Genomic DNA, 18,823 nt, shown 5'->3' with positions numbered 1-18,823 from the left:
ATTTGTCTGCAGCCCAGCTTTAGAGATGAGATGCTTTGTAGATGGAGTTTCCATGAACTTTGTGAGATTTATTAGTTGTGGAATACAGGCGGTTGGGCTTGCCTGAACCAACTTTAAGGATGGGATCAGAGTAGAACTATTTACTTACGGAGGCCAGAATCTACCTGGGAAGAAGTGACAGTGATATTCAAAACGGACCTGGAATCTCCAGTTATAATTGCCATAGTAAAACTGTAGAGGTATGACTCACAAATTAAGCTAAATATTAGGGTTTTGATTTGAATTTTTACAAGAAATAGATAAAAATTTCATTTTCAATCACTTGGAGGAATTTTATTTGTATATATTCAGATATTTACACCATCTTTCTAGCAGTAAATTTTCCTTTATATTCTACATATAGAAGATAGGTTTATGAAACATGTTTAGGCGAATGGCAACAGGGATGTTGAGTGACAAACCAATGAAAGTTTGTTCTTCAGAAGGATGATTAGAAATACTCTTTGACAATTCTTTCCTGCCATTAATTGTTTAGATTGGTGGCAGGCATGTTATTCTAAATTACTATTTTTTTCCCCTCAGTTTATCTAGGAATAAAATAGAGGCCTAGGATTTTTAAGCTGTGTTTATACAAACATTTAGGGAGAACATTAAGTAGTCCTTAAGTATTATAGATATTAATTACTTGCTGCAGCATAGCTCTGTTCTGCTAAATTTTTGATATAATTATTTGATATAATTATTATGAAAAGGTTGGGAAAATACATGTGTGTGGTTTCTATGTCTTTTTTGTGAGGGGGTTTGGGGGAAGAGGGAATCAGATGTGATTGGTTGGTTTAAGACTGACTTTCTATACCCTTAATAAATATTTGGAATTTTTTTGGTAGTCACTTGTCTAGTGTGTCCATTCAATAAAACATAAGTCCTTTCCTAATTGCATAAATGACTTTTAATTCATTATGTACCACGAAGGAAAGAAAAAGTATTTTTAGTATTCTTTACTCAAGTGCATTTGAGTGATAATGATGTAAAAAGGTCTGTAATAATCCTTTACATCATCTCTTTAACTTTGATAAAAAAGGAATGGGCATTAACAAGATGATAACTTGGCATCCTTCTGCCTTCAGAGGAGATAAATTAAAGTAACAGAATATCACCAGCCATCATGCTGGGATATTTATCAGATCTTTCAACTGGCTTCTGAAAGTTCCACTTCTTGTGTGTTGACTATTTTTTGCTCAGAGAGAGTTTTTATTTATTCAAGTATTTATTTATCCAAACAAATGTGTTCCTTCTGTTCATGGGCCAACTTCAAAGATACTCTTTCTAAACCAGGATATCCCTCTTCTTAGAGCAATTTCTTAAGAGTATTTTGTGTCTGAATTGCTGATCTGCCACACACATCTGCTGTTGACCCACTGGCATCAGTTGGAGTTGATTTTCCAAGAGTGGAGATGAAGTTCTACTATCACCAACATTGAAACCAGCTCACATCCATGTCTAGTAGCTCACACTGGCTGCGTCTTCCTTGTGGGATTGGTTGTCTCTGTTTGAAGTTGCCCCTTTGGGGAACAAATGCATCACACTGCTCTGACAAACTGAATTAACCTTATTAATGGCAACATTGTTATAAACTCCATTCCCTAAAATTTTGTGTCTTTATCCTCATTGAAGAATTAGCTAAATGTATGAATTCAATTGAATACAATTAGCAGGTGTAGGGGAGGAAAAACTTTTCCCTCTACCTCTTAGGTTTATTACCTGGGACTCTGACAATTTGACAAAGATTAACAGGAGAAAAGCATACAAATTTTATTTGATGTTAATCTGCACATGAGGAGGGGGCCTTCTGATGAAAGAAGTGAAGACCTCAAGAAGTAGACAGGCCTGAGAGCTTATATGCCATTTCACCAAAGACTAAAAAATTGTGGACATGTGACATGTTGATGGAAAAGTGTTCTTGGCTTTCAATGGTGGCAAACTGTGGGAAGAAAAATATATGGAAGAAACAAATGGAAAAGAAAAGCCAGCTTAGCAAGGTTTATCTGTGTTGTGGGAAGGGATTTATGGCAGTCCTTACTTCTCAGGAGTTTCTTTCAGTCAATAAATGAACTTAACTTCCTGTTCTTCCCGGCATGAGAGGATTGCTACTTTCCTTCCTAACCTGCTCTGGACTTTTTTTTTTTTTTTGCCTCTGAATGGTACTTTCCTTTCTTTTGAAATTTATTTTCTTCTCTCCAGTTCAGCTCCCAATCCTGTTAAAAGGATTTTCTTTCACAATAATAGTGTTCTATTTTTAATTTTTTTATTTTATTTTTTCAGTTTTCCAAGATCCATTGTTTATGTACCACACCCAGTGCTCCATGCAATACGTGCCCTCCTTAATACCCACCACCAGATTCACCCATCGCCCTCCCCCTCCCCTCTAAAACACTCAGTTTGTTTCTCAGAGTCCACAGTCTCTCATGGTTTGTCTCCCCCTCTGATTTCCCCCAATTCACTTTTCCTTTCCTCCTCCTAATGTCCTCCATATTATTCCTTATGTTCCACAAGTAAGTGAAACCATATGATAATTGGCTTTCTCTGCTTGACTTATTTATGCTGAGTGAAATAGTGTTTGATTTTTATTGAGATCCAATAGGAGTGACATAATGTTTTCCAATACATTAGAATAAACTTAATGCAAAATGAAGATTTCTTAGTGGGCTGGGTCATCACCAGAGAGCTTCCATCTCAGGGCTCTGACACATTGCATGGCCAGTTGTCAGCAGCTCTAAGTTTATTCCAAATTTAACAGTGTTGTTTTCAGACCCCACCTTGAGCAGGTTTAAAATTAAAAAATAAGTTTAGAAGTTTATATATGATTAAGAAAGCTTTTTTTTTTTTATTAAGATTTTATTTGAGAGAGAGAAAAAGAAAGAAAGAGACAGAGAGCATGAGTAGGGGGAGCAGCAGAGGGAGAAGCAGACTCCCTGTGGAGCAGGGAGCTCCATGTGGGGCTTGATCTGAGCCAAAGGCAGATGCTTAAGTGACTGAGAATCCCAGGCACCCCAGTTAAGAAAGCTTTAAAAAAGCAAATTTAGTGACTGAACTTAAAGGATGTGCTACCATTATTTTGTGTGTTGTTTTGAATATAAGCTTTTATATTCAACTAACATAACCCAGGACACAGTCCCTGTGTAAGAATAGGGACTCCAGAGTCAAATGCCACAGCTGGAATCCTGGCAGCTGGGATTTAACCTCTCTGCCCTTCAACTTCTTCACCTCTGAAATAAGGACAATAAGAGTCCTTAACCTGCGGAATTGTTAAACCTAAATTAAATAATACATGTAGAAAGTCTAATAATAATGCTTGGTACAGAGTAAATATTTGCTTTTGATATTATTATTATTATAATTACCCAAAAGTCTCAGTTTTTCATCTTCTCACACCCTCTACTTAGTGTTAGGCCCACATCTCTAATTATTATTCTCCCATCGCTTCAGATCATCTAAAAATTAATCCATGATATTTTTTTGCACAAATTTCTCTCTATTCCCGCTTCTGTCAGATTGAACATAATTCCCACTATTGATAGGAATATAAATTGGTACAGCCACTGTGAAAATAGTATGGAGATTCATCAAGACATTAAACATAGAACTACCATACAATACAGTAATGCCAACTTTTGGGGTATTTATCTAAAGAAAACAAAAACCCTAACTTGAAAAGACATATGCACCCCTATGTTCATTTCAACAGTTTTTACAATGGCCAAGATATGAAAGCAAACTAAATGTCCATCAAAAGATAAATGGATAGGGGCACCTTGCGGGGGTGGGGGGGTTAGTCATTAAGCATCTGCCTTTAGCTCAGGTCATGATTCCCGTGTCCTGGTGACCCAGCCTCACCCTGATCAGTGGGGAGCCTGCTTCTTCTTCTCCCACTCCCCCTGCTTGTGTTCCCTCTCTCTCTGTCTGTCAAATAAATAAATAAAAATCCAAAAAAAAAAGATGAATGGATAAAGAAGATGGGAGTTATATCTATCTATCGATCTCTCTCTCTATATGCAGAATATTAGCATAAAAATGCTTAAAATCTTGCCACTTGTGACAACATGGTTAGACCTGGAGAGTATTATGCTAAGTAAAGTAAGTCAAACAGAGAGACAAATCTGTATGATCTCACATATATGTGGAATCTGAAAAACTAAACAACAAACAAAACAAGACAGAAGCACTCAAATACAGAGAACAAATTGGTGGTTGCTAGAGGGGAGGGCAGGAAGGAAGATGGGCAAAAGAGGTGAATGGGATTAAGATGTACTAACTTCCAGTTATAGAATAAGTAAGTCACAGAGATGTAAAGTACAGCATAGGGGATAGAGTTAATAATATCATAATAACTTTGTATGGTGACAGATGGCAATTAAACTTACTATCTTTATAATGCCTATAAATGTCACATCACTGTGTTTTTTATCTGAAACTAATACAATAATGTATGTCAACAACAATTTTTTAAAAATGGCTCCCTTGTAGCTCAAGCTAGGTTCAAACATTGAAATCCATCTAGAGCCCCACCACTAACACAGACACAGCATGTCCAATTTCACAGAGATTCTCTTGCGTTCAACTTTGCAATACATGCAAATGTAACTAACCTGAGATCTTGTGATTTATAATAATAAATACAAATATTTGGTCTTCATCCCTGGCACAGAGGATCTAAAACTGTTGGAATTTCTTAAGTGATGAGAGCAACAAAGGTGTCTTTTATATGTTCGTGGGGTAATTTTTGAAAAGCACCTCAGGATGGGGCTTGGTTGCCAGTGGACCCAACCATGTGATCAGCAAGTTGGAATTTCCAGTCCCACTCCCTGACCTCCTGAAAGAAGAGAGGAGAGAGGAGCTGATGGTTGAAATCAATCACCAGGGGCCAATGATTTAATCAATCATGCCTATGTAATGTAGTCCCATAAAAACTCAAAAGAATGGGGTTTGGAGAGCTTCTGGGTTGGTGAACACATGGAGATTTAGGGAGACTGTCTCTTTTAGAAGAGGGATAGAAGGTCCATGTCCTTCCCCATACCTTGCCCTCTGTATCCCTTCCATCTGGCTGCTCCTGAGTCATATGCTTTTATTACAAACCAGTTATCTAATAAGTAAACTGGTTTCCTGAGTTCTGTGAGCCATTCTAACAAATTAATCGAACTCAGTTGGAGTGGGGTGCGGGGAGTCATGGGAACCTCTTAGGTGTACCTAACTAGTCAGAAGCACACGTGACAACCTGGGCTTGTGATTGCTATCTGAAGTAGTGAGTTTTGTAGGACTGATGACTTCACCCATAGGATCCAATGCTATCTCCCTGTAGATAGTGTCAGAGTTGAGGTAATTGTAGATATACCCAGATGGTATCCAAGAACTGTGGGGAAAAAACCCACAAACTGGAAGTGGATGACAGAACCTGAAATCTTGCACTGCTTGCATTGCTACCACTGTGGTCTAAGTAGGCCGCTGAAACCACCTCCCCACTGGCTTCCCTTCTCCTACTCTTACTCTGCTGGAGATTGGTGTCCACACATTGCCCAAAATGAGTCTTTCAAAACGTAACTCAGATCATGTCACTCCTCTGCTAAAATCCCTTATGGTCAACAATATCATAGAGAGAAAAATCGAGTCCTTACTATGGCCTTCAATGTCGTACTGGATGTGCTGCCTACCTAACTTTCTGGCTTCATTTCTTCTCCCTCTCTTTTACACTCTCTTCACTCCCACTTCCCTGGCCTCCTTGTTGCTCTTAGGACCTGTTGAGCACAAACTTTCCTCTAACCTTCACTCTTTGTTTCCTCAGATTGAAAATCTCCTACCAGATATGTCTTTGCTTCTCCTATTGGCCCCATTTAGGTTGCTCTTGTGTATCACTTTATGAGAGGTGTTCCAAGATCACTCCAAATGGCAACATTACCACCTGCCCATCCTTCTCCCTTTCCCTGACTCTACCATATTCTTCAGAGGGATTGCTAAATCATCTGGTGAGTATATGTACAACTTTAGAACACACCGTCAAACTATTTTTCCAGAGCAGCTGTACCACTTTGCATTCCCACCAGCAATGTACAAGAGTTCCAGTTGCCTCATATTCTCATCAACACTTGGTACTCTCATTTAAAAAAAAAAAACTCAGGGACACCTGGGTGGCTCAGTTGGTTAAGCGGCTGCCTTCGGCTCAGGTCATGATCCTGGCGTCCTGGGATCGAGTCAGGCATCGGGCTCCTTGCTCAGCAGGGAGCCTGCTTCTCCCTCTGCCTCTGCCTGCCACTCTGTCTGCCTGTGTTTGCTCACTCTCTCGCTAACAAATAAATAAATAAAATCTTAAAAAAAAAACCTCAGCTATTCTAATTGTAGTAATATCTTATAGTGCTATTAATTTTCCATTTTCCTAATGGCTAATGATGTTGGACATCATTATATGTGCTTATTTGCCATCTGTATATCAACTTAGGGAGCTGACCTTTTCAAAATTGTGCTATACTCTTAAGTTTAGTTTTCAGAATTCTTTATCTATTCTGGTTGTAAGTCCTATGTTAGATAAATTATTTATTGATTTACAAATATTTTCTTCATGTGTACAGTATCCCTTTTCATTCTTAGTGTCTTGTGAAGAGCAAACATTTTTCATTTTAATTTCTCTGAGTTTCTTCTAAAAGTTGTATAGTTCTATGTTTTACTTTTAGATCCATAATCTTGAGGGGTTTTTTTGTATCTGAAGATTTAATTCAAGTATTTTGTAACTCAAGATAATCTTGAGTTTATTTTTGTATAGAGCATGTGGTTGAGATACAGGTTCATGCTTTTGCATATTGTTGTCCAATATGCAAATGATATTTGTTGAAATGCTGTTTGTTGAAAACACTATTCTTACTCAATTGAGTTGCTTTTGCACCATTGTAAAAAACCAATTGCAGGTATTTGGGTAGGTCTGTTCCTGAGTTCCATATTCTATTTTATTGACCTCTGGATATATAACATTTCAAATATCATATTCTTAATTTGTGTGGTTTTGTTTTGCCTTAAAATGGGTAATGTGAGTTCTCTATTTATTGTTTTTTCCCAAAATCATTTGTTATTATAATTACTTTTCTTTAACATATAAATTTTAGATATGCTTATATTTACAAAAAATCTTGTTGGGATTTTGATTGGAATGGCATCTAATCTACATATCAATTTGAAAAGAATTGACATCTTAAGTATTTTTAGTCTTCCAATCCGTGGTATGACTCTTACCTTTTTAGGTTGTTGATTTTGTTCAACAACACTGTATAGTTTTGACATATAGATCCTGAACACATTTTACTAGATGTATACTGAAATTGTTTTTGAGAATTTTTGTACATGATACTGTTTTTCAAATGTGGGTCTCCAATTGTTCTTCACTCTCATATAGAAATACAATTAATTTCTGAAAGATGACCCTGTATCTGTGGTCTTGATAAACTAACTTATTAATTCAAGATTTTTTTTTTTAGATTCCTTGATATTTTCATTATAGTCTCTAAACAATTCCAGCTTTCTTGTTTACTTACCAATCTGTACACTTTCTTTTTCTTGCTTTGTTGCACTGACAAGGACTTTAAGTATATTATTAAATAATAGACGTGGTGAGATTAAAAATGCCTTCCTTCTTCCCAATCTTGAGGGGGTGGGGGATTCAGTATTTCACCATTAAGCATTGTAAGTACCTTTTATCAAGCTAAGGAAATTCTTTTCCTACTGCTTTGCTGAGAATTTTTATTGTGAATGGATGTCGAATTTTCTCAAATGCCTCTTCTACCAAATGTGATACGATTTCATGTTTTTTTTTTCTTCCTTAGATTATTAATCTGATGAGTTACTCTTGCTTGATTTTAAGTATTGAACTAGGCTTGCATTCCTGGGGAAAACTCTACTTGACCATGGTATATTATTCTTGTGATATATTGATGTATTTGATTGGCTGGTATCTTTTGATAAATTTTCTACATTCATGAGGGGTTTTAATCTGTAGTTTTCTTTACTTGGAACATCTTTGTATGGTTTTGGCATCAGGGTTTTTCAGACTCATAAAGTATATAATATGGTTTTGATTTTTTAAATATATGAACACCCAATATTAAAAAAGATGCATGTTAACACTCTTCTCATAGCATCTTTGTTTAGCATTTTAGTTGTTATGTTAAAATTATGTGAACTCTAACATAACAACTGGAAAAGCTCCAAGTACTTGGAAATTACAGTACCCTTCTAAAAAATTCATGGGTCAAAGAGGAAAATCTCAAGGGAAACTAGAAAAGTTTAAACTGAATAAAATGTTCCTTTCTTTTTATGGAAAAGATTGGTGTAGAGTTGGTGTTATTATTTCTTTAAATATTTGGTCATATTCCTGAAATGATCTCTGCATAGAGTTTTCTTTTTAATAAGATTTTAAACTTAGTAGATTTTAAATTTAGTAGATGTAGGACTATTCAAGTTATCTATTTCATCTTGGGTGAGTTTCACTTCATCATTTCAATTTTTCCTACTTTCATGAAAATGGCTTATATTTTCTGAGTTGTTTAATTCATTTGGATAGAGTTGTTAATATTTCCTTACTTTTCAAATAATGCCTATGAGTTTGTACTGATATATCCTCTTTTATTTTTCATATTGATAATTTATACCATCTCTATTCATCAGTCTGTCTACAGATATATTAATTTTAATAGTCTTTTCAAAATTCAGCCTTGTTTCATTTATTTTCTCTATTCTGTTTTTGATTTCATTTATTTCTGATCTTATTTTTTTTCTGCTTTCCTTCTGGTTTCTTGATACAGAAGTTTAAAATGGTAATTTAAAATCTTTCTTCTTTACTAATATAAGCATTAAATGGCATAAATTTCCCTGTAAGCATTACTTTAGCTGTATCACACAAGTTTTGATATATTATATTTTTATTTTATTCAGCTTAAATATTTTCTAATTGCTTTTGAGACTTCCTCTTTGACCCATGGAATTTTTTAGAAGAGTGTTGTTAATTTCCAAGTATTTGGAAATTTTAAGTTGCCATTATATGAGAGTTCATATAATTTTAACATAACAACTGAAATTGTGAACACGGAGACTGTGGGAATAGTGTACTCATAATATCACTAGTCATGTTATGTCTTTTTTTAATTTTTTTAAAAGATTTTATTTATTTATTTGACAGAGAGAGATCACAGTAGACAGAGAGGCAGGCAGAGAGAGAGAGAGAGGGAGGGAAGCAGGCTCCCTGCTGAGCAGAGAGCTCGATGCGGAACTCGATCCCAGGACCCTGAGATCATGACCTGAGCCGAAGGCAGCGGCTCAATCCACTGAGCCACCCAGGCGCCCACATCTTTTTTTTAATGTCAGGTGTTCAATTACTTGAAGAATTAGAGCTGTTACTCTTTTTTGGACTTTACTTCTGAACTCTGACACCCTTGTTCCTTCTATTGCTTTCTGGATAAAGTTTAACTCCATATTGGTCATATAATTCCTTCCAAATTGTTCTACATGTGCCATTTTTAATTTATTTAATACTCTTTCTAACAAAAGACTCTGCTCTTTATAAAAATATCCTTCTTTATTCTTGGTTCTCCAAACACAATAAGCTTGAAACTGAGAAGACTTGCTACCCTTTTCCATGACTGTGCCTTAGCTCTTACACATACTGATGTTTGGGTTGCTCTTCATTCTGCCTTGATTAAGCTCCCTCAGTGTTTTCAGAGACTAGTTAATATTTCATCTTCCTTTTCAAGTCCCCTTGACTCTTCACAACTGAACATCAATAAAACTTTAAGTATATTAAGCCCAAATGAAAATTTCAAGGCAAATCATATAACTTTTAGATGCCTGAATATAACAATCTATATTGTACCTCTTAGTATTCCAAGAGCCATGCTCACTGCATGTAACAGTTTATCATGAAAAGTTTTGTTCTTTTTGCTTTTTTCTACTGTTGATTTGATGAATGCTGTCCAGAAAAATCAATGCTAGTAATTCTTTAGCCATAGAGTCTTTGCTCAATAACACAGAACAGCACTTCTTTAAATAGGTGTATGGATATCTGAGACATTTATTTCAATAGAAGAAACAAGAGAGTTCTGTTTTTGTAAAGTGTAGGGAAACCATGTATTCTGATCATCTACTCACCCTGTTGGTGAAGAAGGGATTTCCTACCCTAAGTTATAGGAGATGGCCGAACACACAGCACCTGCCACTGAACAGATGAGATTGACAGCAGTTAATATAGTCATATATACTCATACTTGGAGAGGAGAATACTGCACAACATGCAGGGCCACATGAAAACTGCACTCAGAAGGGACAAGCTTTGTAGTAACAAGGCACGGGGTACCCCCTGGTTTCTATGAGAGAATGGGATTAGCTTGTTCAAATAATTTCATGGTTGGCAGAGAACTAAAACCCCTTAGACTGAGAACTGGGTACAATTCAGCTGATCCACCTGATAGGGGATCTAGCCAGGTGGGGAGCCCTTCCTGCTGGGTCAATGGGCAGACATATTTGAAGGGGAATAAGGGGACTCTTGGTTAGACCTCTGAGGCCCTGTGAGGCTCAAAAATGTCAAGATAACACAATTTTAGGTTCTGCAATATAATGTGTGATAAACAATACTAAGCAGGTTCATTTATTGCAGGACTTCTGAGAGCCTTTAATATGCTAACATCAAAGTAATTTCAAGAAGGGATAACATATGTGGTGGTCCTTACACCTGTGTATGGATGGTTCACTTTTTGAAGAGGAACATTTTGTGGATTGATGTTTAAGGAATGTATTTTTAAAAATGCTGCTTTAGAACACTGATTTATCCAACATTATGACCAAAGTCGTCATGACAAGAGTGATTTTCCATTTAATTAATTTTTATCATAAATTGTGAGGGAAATTAAATGCTATTGCATACTTATTAAACAAAATAGACTATTCCTTTATGCATCTGCTTTTTTTTTTTAAGATTTTTATTTATTTGAGAGAGAGAGTGAGCGAGAGAGAGAGAGTGAGTGGGAGGGAAAGAGAGAGGGAACACAGGCAGGGGGAGGGGCAGAGGGAAAGGGAGAAGCAGACATCCTGCTGAGCAGGAAGCCCAATGTGGGGCTTGATCCCAGCACCCTGGGACCATGACCTGAGCCAAAGGTAGCACTCAGCTGCCTGAGCCATCCAGGTGTCCCTATGCATCTGTTTTATTTGAATATTTCCATTCTTATTTTATGTTCAGTCTGAATATATGTTTTTAGAAACATGTCTTTTCTGTCAAAATGCATTTATTATGCAAATATTTTAAATGCAGTTTTCTAATATAATATTTCATACGTTTCAATTGGGTAATATTGAATAAAATTATAAATTTAGAGGAACAATTGACCATGGCACAAAACCTCATATAAACCTTATGGTTTTTAAAAAAATAAATTCAGACCAAATGAGGAACACAAAATTATCCAACCTACATTCAAGCTACTTGGGTCTAGGCTTAAGTAAGAAATAGCTTATCTATTTCATTATCTCCCCAGATTTGTTCTATCTGAACACAAAGTGTCTCATCTCCGCTTATTCTACTCTGGGCAGCTGGCAACTTTATACTATAAAGATGCCTTGTTATACTTGAACGAATGGACCCCAGGAAAGGCAGAAAGAGTGATTTTCTTCTAATATTGGGATATGGAAATTTCAAAGTATCTAACACCACAAAGAAGCCTTCAGTGGCTCCATCTTGGGCATCTGTTTTACTTACTTTTTACTACCTCTGTGCCTCAGCTCCTCCATATCCTACTCCCTGGGGTATATTTCTCTCTTGTGAAAACTGTATAAATACTGACCTTCTTTAGACATCAATTCATATTTCATTTTCTGCCATAAATTATTTTTTGACAACTCAAGAGCTGCCCATAGTAACACTTAATAGTGTACTGATTAAAATTATTTAAAGGGGCGCCTGGGTGGCTCAGTGGTTTAAGCCTCTGCCTTCGGCTCGGGTCATGGTCTCAGGGTCCTGGGATCGAGCCCCGCATTGGGCTCTCTGCTCAGCGGGAGCCTGCTTCCCCCTCTCTCTGTCTGCCTCTCTGCCTAGCTCTGGTTTCTCTCTGTCAAATAAATAAAATCTTAAAAAAAAAAAATAAAATAAAATTATTTAAAAAAAACTTTTAAATTTGAGTATAGTTGACACACAATGTTACATTAGTTCCAGGTGTACAACATAGCGATTCAACGTCTCTCTCTTTTATGCTGTGCTCACCACAAGTGTAGCTACTGTGTGTCAACACACAATGCTATTACAATATCACTGACTACATTCCCTATGCTGTTCCTTTTATTCCCATGACTTATTCATTCCATCACTGAAAGCCTGTATCTTCCACTTCCCTTCACCCATTCTACCCTTCCTGCTACTCACTTCCCTTTGGCAACCATCAGTTTGTTCTCTATATTTATAGGTACGATTCTGCTTTTTTTTGTTTATTCATGTGTTTTATTTTTCACATCCCACATATCAGCGAAATCATATGGTATTTGTCTTTCTGTCTGATTTATTTCCCTTAGCATAATACCCTCTAGGTCCATCCATGTTGTTGCAAATGGCAAGATCTCATCCTTCTTTTATGGCTGAGCAATATTCTTGTGTGTGTGTGTGTGTGTGTGTGTGTGTGTATACCCACCTTCATATCCATTTGTCAACGGATGGACTCTTGGGTTGTTTCCATATCTTGGCTACTGTAAATAATGTTGTAATAAACATAGGGCTACATGTATCTTTTTGAATTAGTGTTTTCATTTTAGGGGGATAAATACTCAGTAGTGGAATTTTTGAATCACGCATTATTTCTACTTTTAATTTTTTCAGGAAACGCCATACTGATTTCCATAGTGGCTGTACCAGTTTACCTTCCCACCAACAGTGCACAGGGGTTTCTTTTTCTCCACATCCTCACCAACACACTAAACTATTTCTTTGTTTATTCTGAGACAAACTTGTTCTTATATAAACCCAATTTTATACAATATAATGAAAGCTAATATTGCAATATCATTTAATAAACAAATATTCTATAAATGCATATCATTTAAAATTTTTTGTCATTAATTTATAAAAATTGTAAAGAGTAAAATAGCTAAAGATCAAACAAGGTCTTTGATGCCAATCTTTGTACATGTTGGATTTTTTATAGCTTTATTGAGATATAATTGTCATATAACATTGTATAATTTTAAGGTATAAAGCATGATGATCTGGTACATGTATTTATTGGAAAATGATTAATACCATAACGTTAATTAAGACACCTTCATCTCACATAGTTACTGTCTTGTGTGTGTGTGGTGAGAACTTTTAAGATTTACTTTCTCAGTAATTTTCAAGTATTCAATATAGTGTTATTAACTGCTGTCGCTATGCTGTACATTAGATCCTATAATTTATTAATCTTATAACCGGAAGTTTGCACTCTTTGACCACCTTCACCCATTTTCTCCACTCTCACAACCACTAATCTACTCTCTGTTTCTAGGAGTTTTTTTTTTTTTTTTAGATTTCATATGTAAGTGAGATCATATAGTATTTTTCTTTCTCTGTATTTCACTTAGCATAATGTCCTCAAGTTTCATTTATGTTGCAGCAAATGGCAGGATTTCTTCCTTTTTATGGCTATATAATATACCTCTGTGTGCATGTATGTGTGTGTGCACACCACACTGTACCACAGTTTCTTTATCATTTCATTCACCAGTGGATACTTAGGTAGTTTGTAATTCACTATTACTTGCTTATTGTAAGCAATGCTGTAAATAAAATGGGGTGCAGATATCTCTTTGAAATAGAGTTTCATTCCCTTTGGATATATCCCCAGAAGTGGAATTTCTAAGTCACATGGTAATTTTTTATCTTTATTTTTTGAAGGAACCTCCATAATGTTTTCCATGGTGGCTGTTCTGATTTACATTCCCACCAAGAGTACATTAAGGTTTCTTTTTTCCACATCCTTACCAGCATTTGTTATCTCTTGTCTTTATGATCCCAGTCATTCTAACAGGTGTGAGATAGTATCTCATTATAGACTTGATTTACATTCTGTTGATTATTTTTCACATACCTGTTGGACATGTTTGTCTTCTTTGGAAAAATATTTATTCTGGTCCTTTTCCTTTCTTTTTTTTTAAGATTTTATTTATTTATTTGAGAGAGAGAATAAGAGAGAGAGAGAGAGAGAGAGAGAATGAGAGGGGGAAGGGCAGAGGGAGAAGCAGACCCCTTGCTGAGCAGGGAGCCTGATGCGGGGCTTGATTCCCGGAACTCCAGGATCATGACCTGAGCTGAAGGCAGTTGCTCAACCAACTGAGCCACCCAGGCGCCCCTCTGGTTCTTTTCCTATATTTAAATCAGATTATTTGTGTTTTTATTATTTAATTATATGAGTTACTTATTTATTTTGGGTATTAATACCTTAATTGACATATGGTTTGCAAATATTTTCTCCTATTCCATAGGTTGCCTTTCCATTTCTTTTACTGAATATATTTGACATATAATGTTATGTAAATTTAAGGTGTACAATGTGTTACTTTAATATATTTTTATATTGCAATATGATTGCTGTTGTAGCCATATCTGTCACATGACACATTAGAGTACAATACTGTTGTTTATATTTATCATACTGTGCATTCGATCTCTATGGCTTATTTACCACTTGTTACAAGTTTTTACCCTTAAACAACATCAGTCTTATTCCTCCAACCCCCATCCCCTGGTAACCATCTTTTTTTTTTTTAAATAAATTTGACTTTTTTAGATTCCACATATAAGTGATATCATTTAGAATTTATCTTTCTCTGTCTAATATCTCACTTAGCATAATGTGCTCAAAGCCCATCCATGTTGTCATGAATGGCAGGATATACTCCTTTATCATGGTTGAATAATATTCCATTGTGTATATATACCACTTTTTAAAATTAAAACATCCGTTGATAAGCATTTTGGTTGTTTTCATATCTTGGCTATTGTTAATAATGCTGCAAAAAACATGGGAGTGCATATATATCTTCAAAATTCTGATCTCATTTCATTTGGGTATATATCCAGAATTGGTGGATCTATTTTTTTTTTTTTTAAAGATTTTTATTTATTTATTTGTCAGAGAGAGAGAGAGAGCGCACAAGCAGGCAGAGTGGCAGGCAGAGGCAGAGAGAGAAGCAGGCTCCCCACCGAGCAAGGAACCCGATGTGGGACTCGATCCCAGGACCCTGGGATCATGACCCGAGCCGAGGGCAGTGGCTTAACCGACTGAGCCACCCAGGCGTCCCTATTTTTAATTTTTTTGAGCAACTTCCATATTGTTTTCCACAGTGGCTGGACCAATATATATTCTCACCAACAGGGTGTAAGAGTTCCCTTTCACCACATCCTCACCAGCACCTGTTGTCTCTTGTCTTCCTGAGGACAGCCATTCTAACAGGTTTGAGGTGATATTTCATTGTGCTTTTGATTTGCATTTCCATGATGATTAGTGATACTGAGCGTCTTTTCATATGCCTATTAGTCATTTTGATGTTTTCTTTGGAAAAATGTCTATGTAGTTCTTCTAGTTCTTAATTGGATGTTTGTTTTTTTGTTATTAAGTTGTATAATTCTTTGTATATTTGGGATATTAAGTTCTTATCCAATAAATGGTTTGTCACTTTTGTTTATCTTTTAAGACAGCCAGCCCCTGGTTTTGCTGATCTTTTCTATTATTTTTCTGGTCTTTATTTCATTTATTTTTGCTCCAATCTTTATTTCCTTCCTTCTGCTAACTTTGGGCTTAACTTGTTTTTCTTTTCCTAGTTCTCTGAGGTATAAAATTAGGTTGTTTATTTGAGATTTTCCTAATTTCTCAAAGGATGAGCTTACTGCTATAAACTTTCCTCTCAAAACTCCTTTTGCTGTATCCCACAAGATTTGATACATTGTATTTTTATTTTCATTTGTTTGGAGATCCCTTTTATTTCCCTTTTGATTTCTTCTTTGACCCATTGGTTTTTTAGAGTTGTGTTGTTAGTTTCCACATATTTGTAGATTTTCTAACTTTTCTCTTGCTGATTCCAGTTTCATACCATTGGTGGTCAGACAGGATCATTGGTATAACTTCAGTCACTTAAAATTTGCTAAGATTTGTTTTGTGTCCTATTATATGATCTATTCTGAAGAAGATTCCATGTGCAGACCTATGTATTCCATGTGTATTCTGCTATTGTTAGATGGAATGTTTTGTGTATGTCTGCTAAGTTTATTTGTTCTAAACTATGATTCAATTCCATTTCCTTGTTGATTTTCTGTCAGCAAAATTTATCCATTGCTGGTAGTGGAGTATTAAATTCCCCTACTATTATTATATTGTTGTTTATTTCTTTCTTAAGATCTGTTAGTATTTGCTTATATATTTTGGTGCTTGGGTGTTGGGAACATGTATATTTGCCATTGTTATGTCTTCTTGATGCAGTGACCCTTTGATCATTATGTCATACCCTTCTTTGTCTCTTATTATCATTTTTGGCTTGAAGTTTATTTTGTCTGACAGCTGTACTGCTTTTTTGGTTTTCACTTGCTTGGGGAATCATCTTTCATCCTTTAACTTTGAGCATATGGCCTTTTCATTTTGTTGGTTGTTTCTTTTACTGTAAAGAGCTTTTTAGTTTGAAGAGTCCCACTTTTTTATTTTTGCTTTTGTTGTCTGTGCTTTTGGGGTCATATCCAAAGAAATCATTGTCAAGACCAATGTTAAAGAGCTGTTTCTTTATATTTTCTTCTAGGAGTTTTGTGATTTCATGTCTTATATTTACCTCTTCAATCCATATTTTTTCTTTTCCTTTTTTTTTTTTTTTTTTTTTTTAAACACAGAGATGTGGGGAAGGGCAGAGGGAGAGAAATAATTTTAACCAAGCTCCATGCCCAGGTGAGCCCAACACAGGGCTTGATCACATGACTATGAGATCATGACCTGACCTGATATAGGAGTCTTTTGCTTAACTAACAGAGCCACCTAGGCACCCCTACTTTAACCCATTTCAAGTTAGTTTTTGTGAGTGGTGTAACACAGGTGTCCAGTTTCATCCTTTTGCATATGGATATCCAGTTTTCCCAACACCACTTACTAGTAGACTATTATATAAGTATATGTGTATGTATATTTAAGGATTTTATTTATTTATTTGACAGAGAGAGCGAGAGAGCACAAGTAGGCAGAGCAGCAGAGGGAGAGGGAGAAGCAGGCTCTCCACTGAGCAGGGAGCCCGATTCGGGCTTGATCCCAGGACCCTGGGATCATCACCTGAGCCAAAGGCACCGCTTAACCACCTGAGCCACCCAGGCACCCCATAAATATATTTTTCATAAAATTATTCATGTGTTAAATAATGAGAACAGAAGTAATTGAAATGCTCAGTGAGGAGCCCAATGTGGGGCTTGAACTGATGACCCTGACATCAAAACCTGAGCTGAGATCAAGAGTCTCACATTTAACCAACTGGACCATGCAGGTGCCCCACAGTAACTGATGTCCTTTAAAATTCACCCAAACATTTTAATTTATTATGTTTTCTCCATTATAAGATTGTGAAATTGGCTAGCACTAAAGTACACTTTATAGTAATAAAGAATCCAAGATTATTTTTCCTTTTAAAAAATTTTTGGTTTTAATAAGCTGCAGTTATAAGTTATCTTATTACTTATGAAATTAATCTGAAAGAAACCCACATTTAAAAAAATACATATCATGGTAAAACATGTAAACACCAGTGGGAGTATAAGAGTTACAATTTTATGAAAGATGAAGTCAGGGTAGAAGTAACTACTTGTGGTGCTAATGGAGCATGGGGGATGGAGTGGAAAACAAAAGACAGAGGGGTCTGTGTGAGTTTCTTTCTTTCTTTTTTTTTTTTGTTATAGCACAACTTCTATATTTCAAATGGACGAAAAATTAGTATCATTTACAGTATCTTGCCTTTGAATGGGAGCTTCCTTTCCAGTGATTTGAGGTCTACAAGACGTATCTAGAAAATGTACTACTATGGAAAATTACTGCTTAAATCGAATGGGCAAATGGGGGAGGGCCTGTAGTTTCTCTTTTTGATTAGTTGCTGTAACACTGTCCTTCAGGCAGCTGACGGAGTTTCATGTTTTCTTTAGACATCATTAGGTGCTGGAACTCTTGCAGGACAACTTTGATGCTATATGAATTCTGCCATTTTGCTAGCACTGATATGGCTCTTGGGTCCACCACTCCATTAGAACTATTAACTCCATTCATATTAATTTTTGTTACAAATCTTACAAAGGGGGGGTGCTTCTGGGTATTTAGGTCCACATTCTATTTTAAGGCTGTATATTCAGTTTTCATAACTTGTTCTCGGAGGCCCAATTATCATTCCTGTCCATCTTGTAAGCGTCATGTCTTTGTCAGCTTCTAGACCCCACCTAACTGTGCCATCTCCTACTTCTTTCTGGCCTTCTTCCAGTTCTTCCATCAGTCAAAAATTGCAAGGTACTTTTACTCCCGAGGCCATGGTGGCTGCCATCTTGCGTCGCTGTCGCTCCCTGTGTGAGTTTCTATTTAGTGTTCAGACCTTGGGAGAACTCCATAGTTTACTGGCTTTTCCCCAGCATTTGGCATTGAACTTGAATAAATCTGCAGAGTCTACAGTTCCTGACCAACAAGGCAGGATGAAGACACACTGTCCCAAGGAGCAAAGCCTGTGGGAGAGCCCAGTGATGTGGTCAGAAATGACAAATTACAGCTCAGAACTTCTA

General features: G+C 36.2%; 1 pseudogene across 1 annotated transcript; it reads right to left on the bottom strand.

The window, feature by feature from the left end:
* Positions 1 to 18,146: 18,146 nt before the first annotated feature.
* LOC308353870 (ubiquitin-conjugating enzyme E2 variant 1-like) lies at positions 18,147 to 18,591 on the bottom strand (annotated as a pseudogene). Its single transcript has 2 exons — positions 18,417 to 18,591; positions 18,147 to 18,295 (listed from the first exon to the last, which is right to left on the bottom strand). The product of its transcript is annotated as a ubiquitin-conjugating enzyme E2 variant 1-like (transcript).
* Positions 18,592 to 18,823: the final 232 nt, after the last annotated feature.

This window comes from Martes martes, assembly GCF_963455335.1.
Source record: "Martes martes genome assembly, chromosome: 13".
Taxonomy (NCBI): Eukaryota; Metazoa; Chordata; class Mammalia; order Carnivora; family Mustelidae; genus Martes; species Martes martes.
This window is presented reverse-complemented; position numbering and strand designations above follow the sequence as displayed.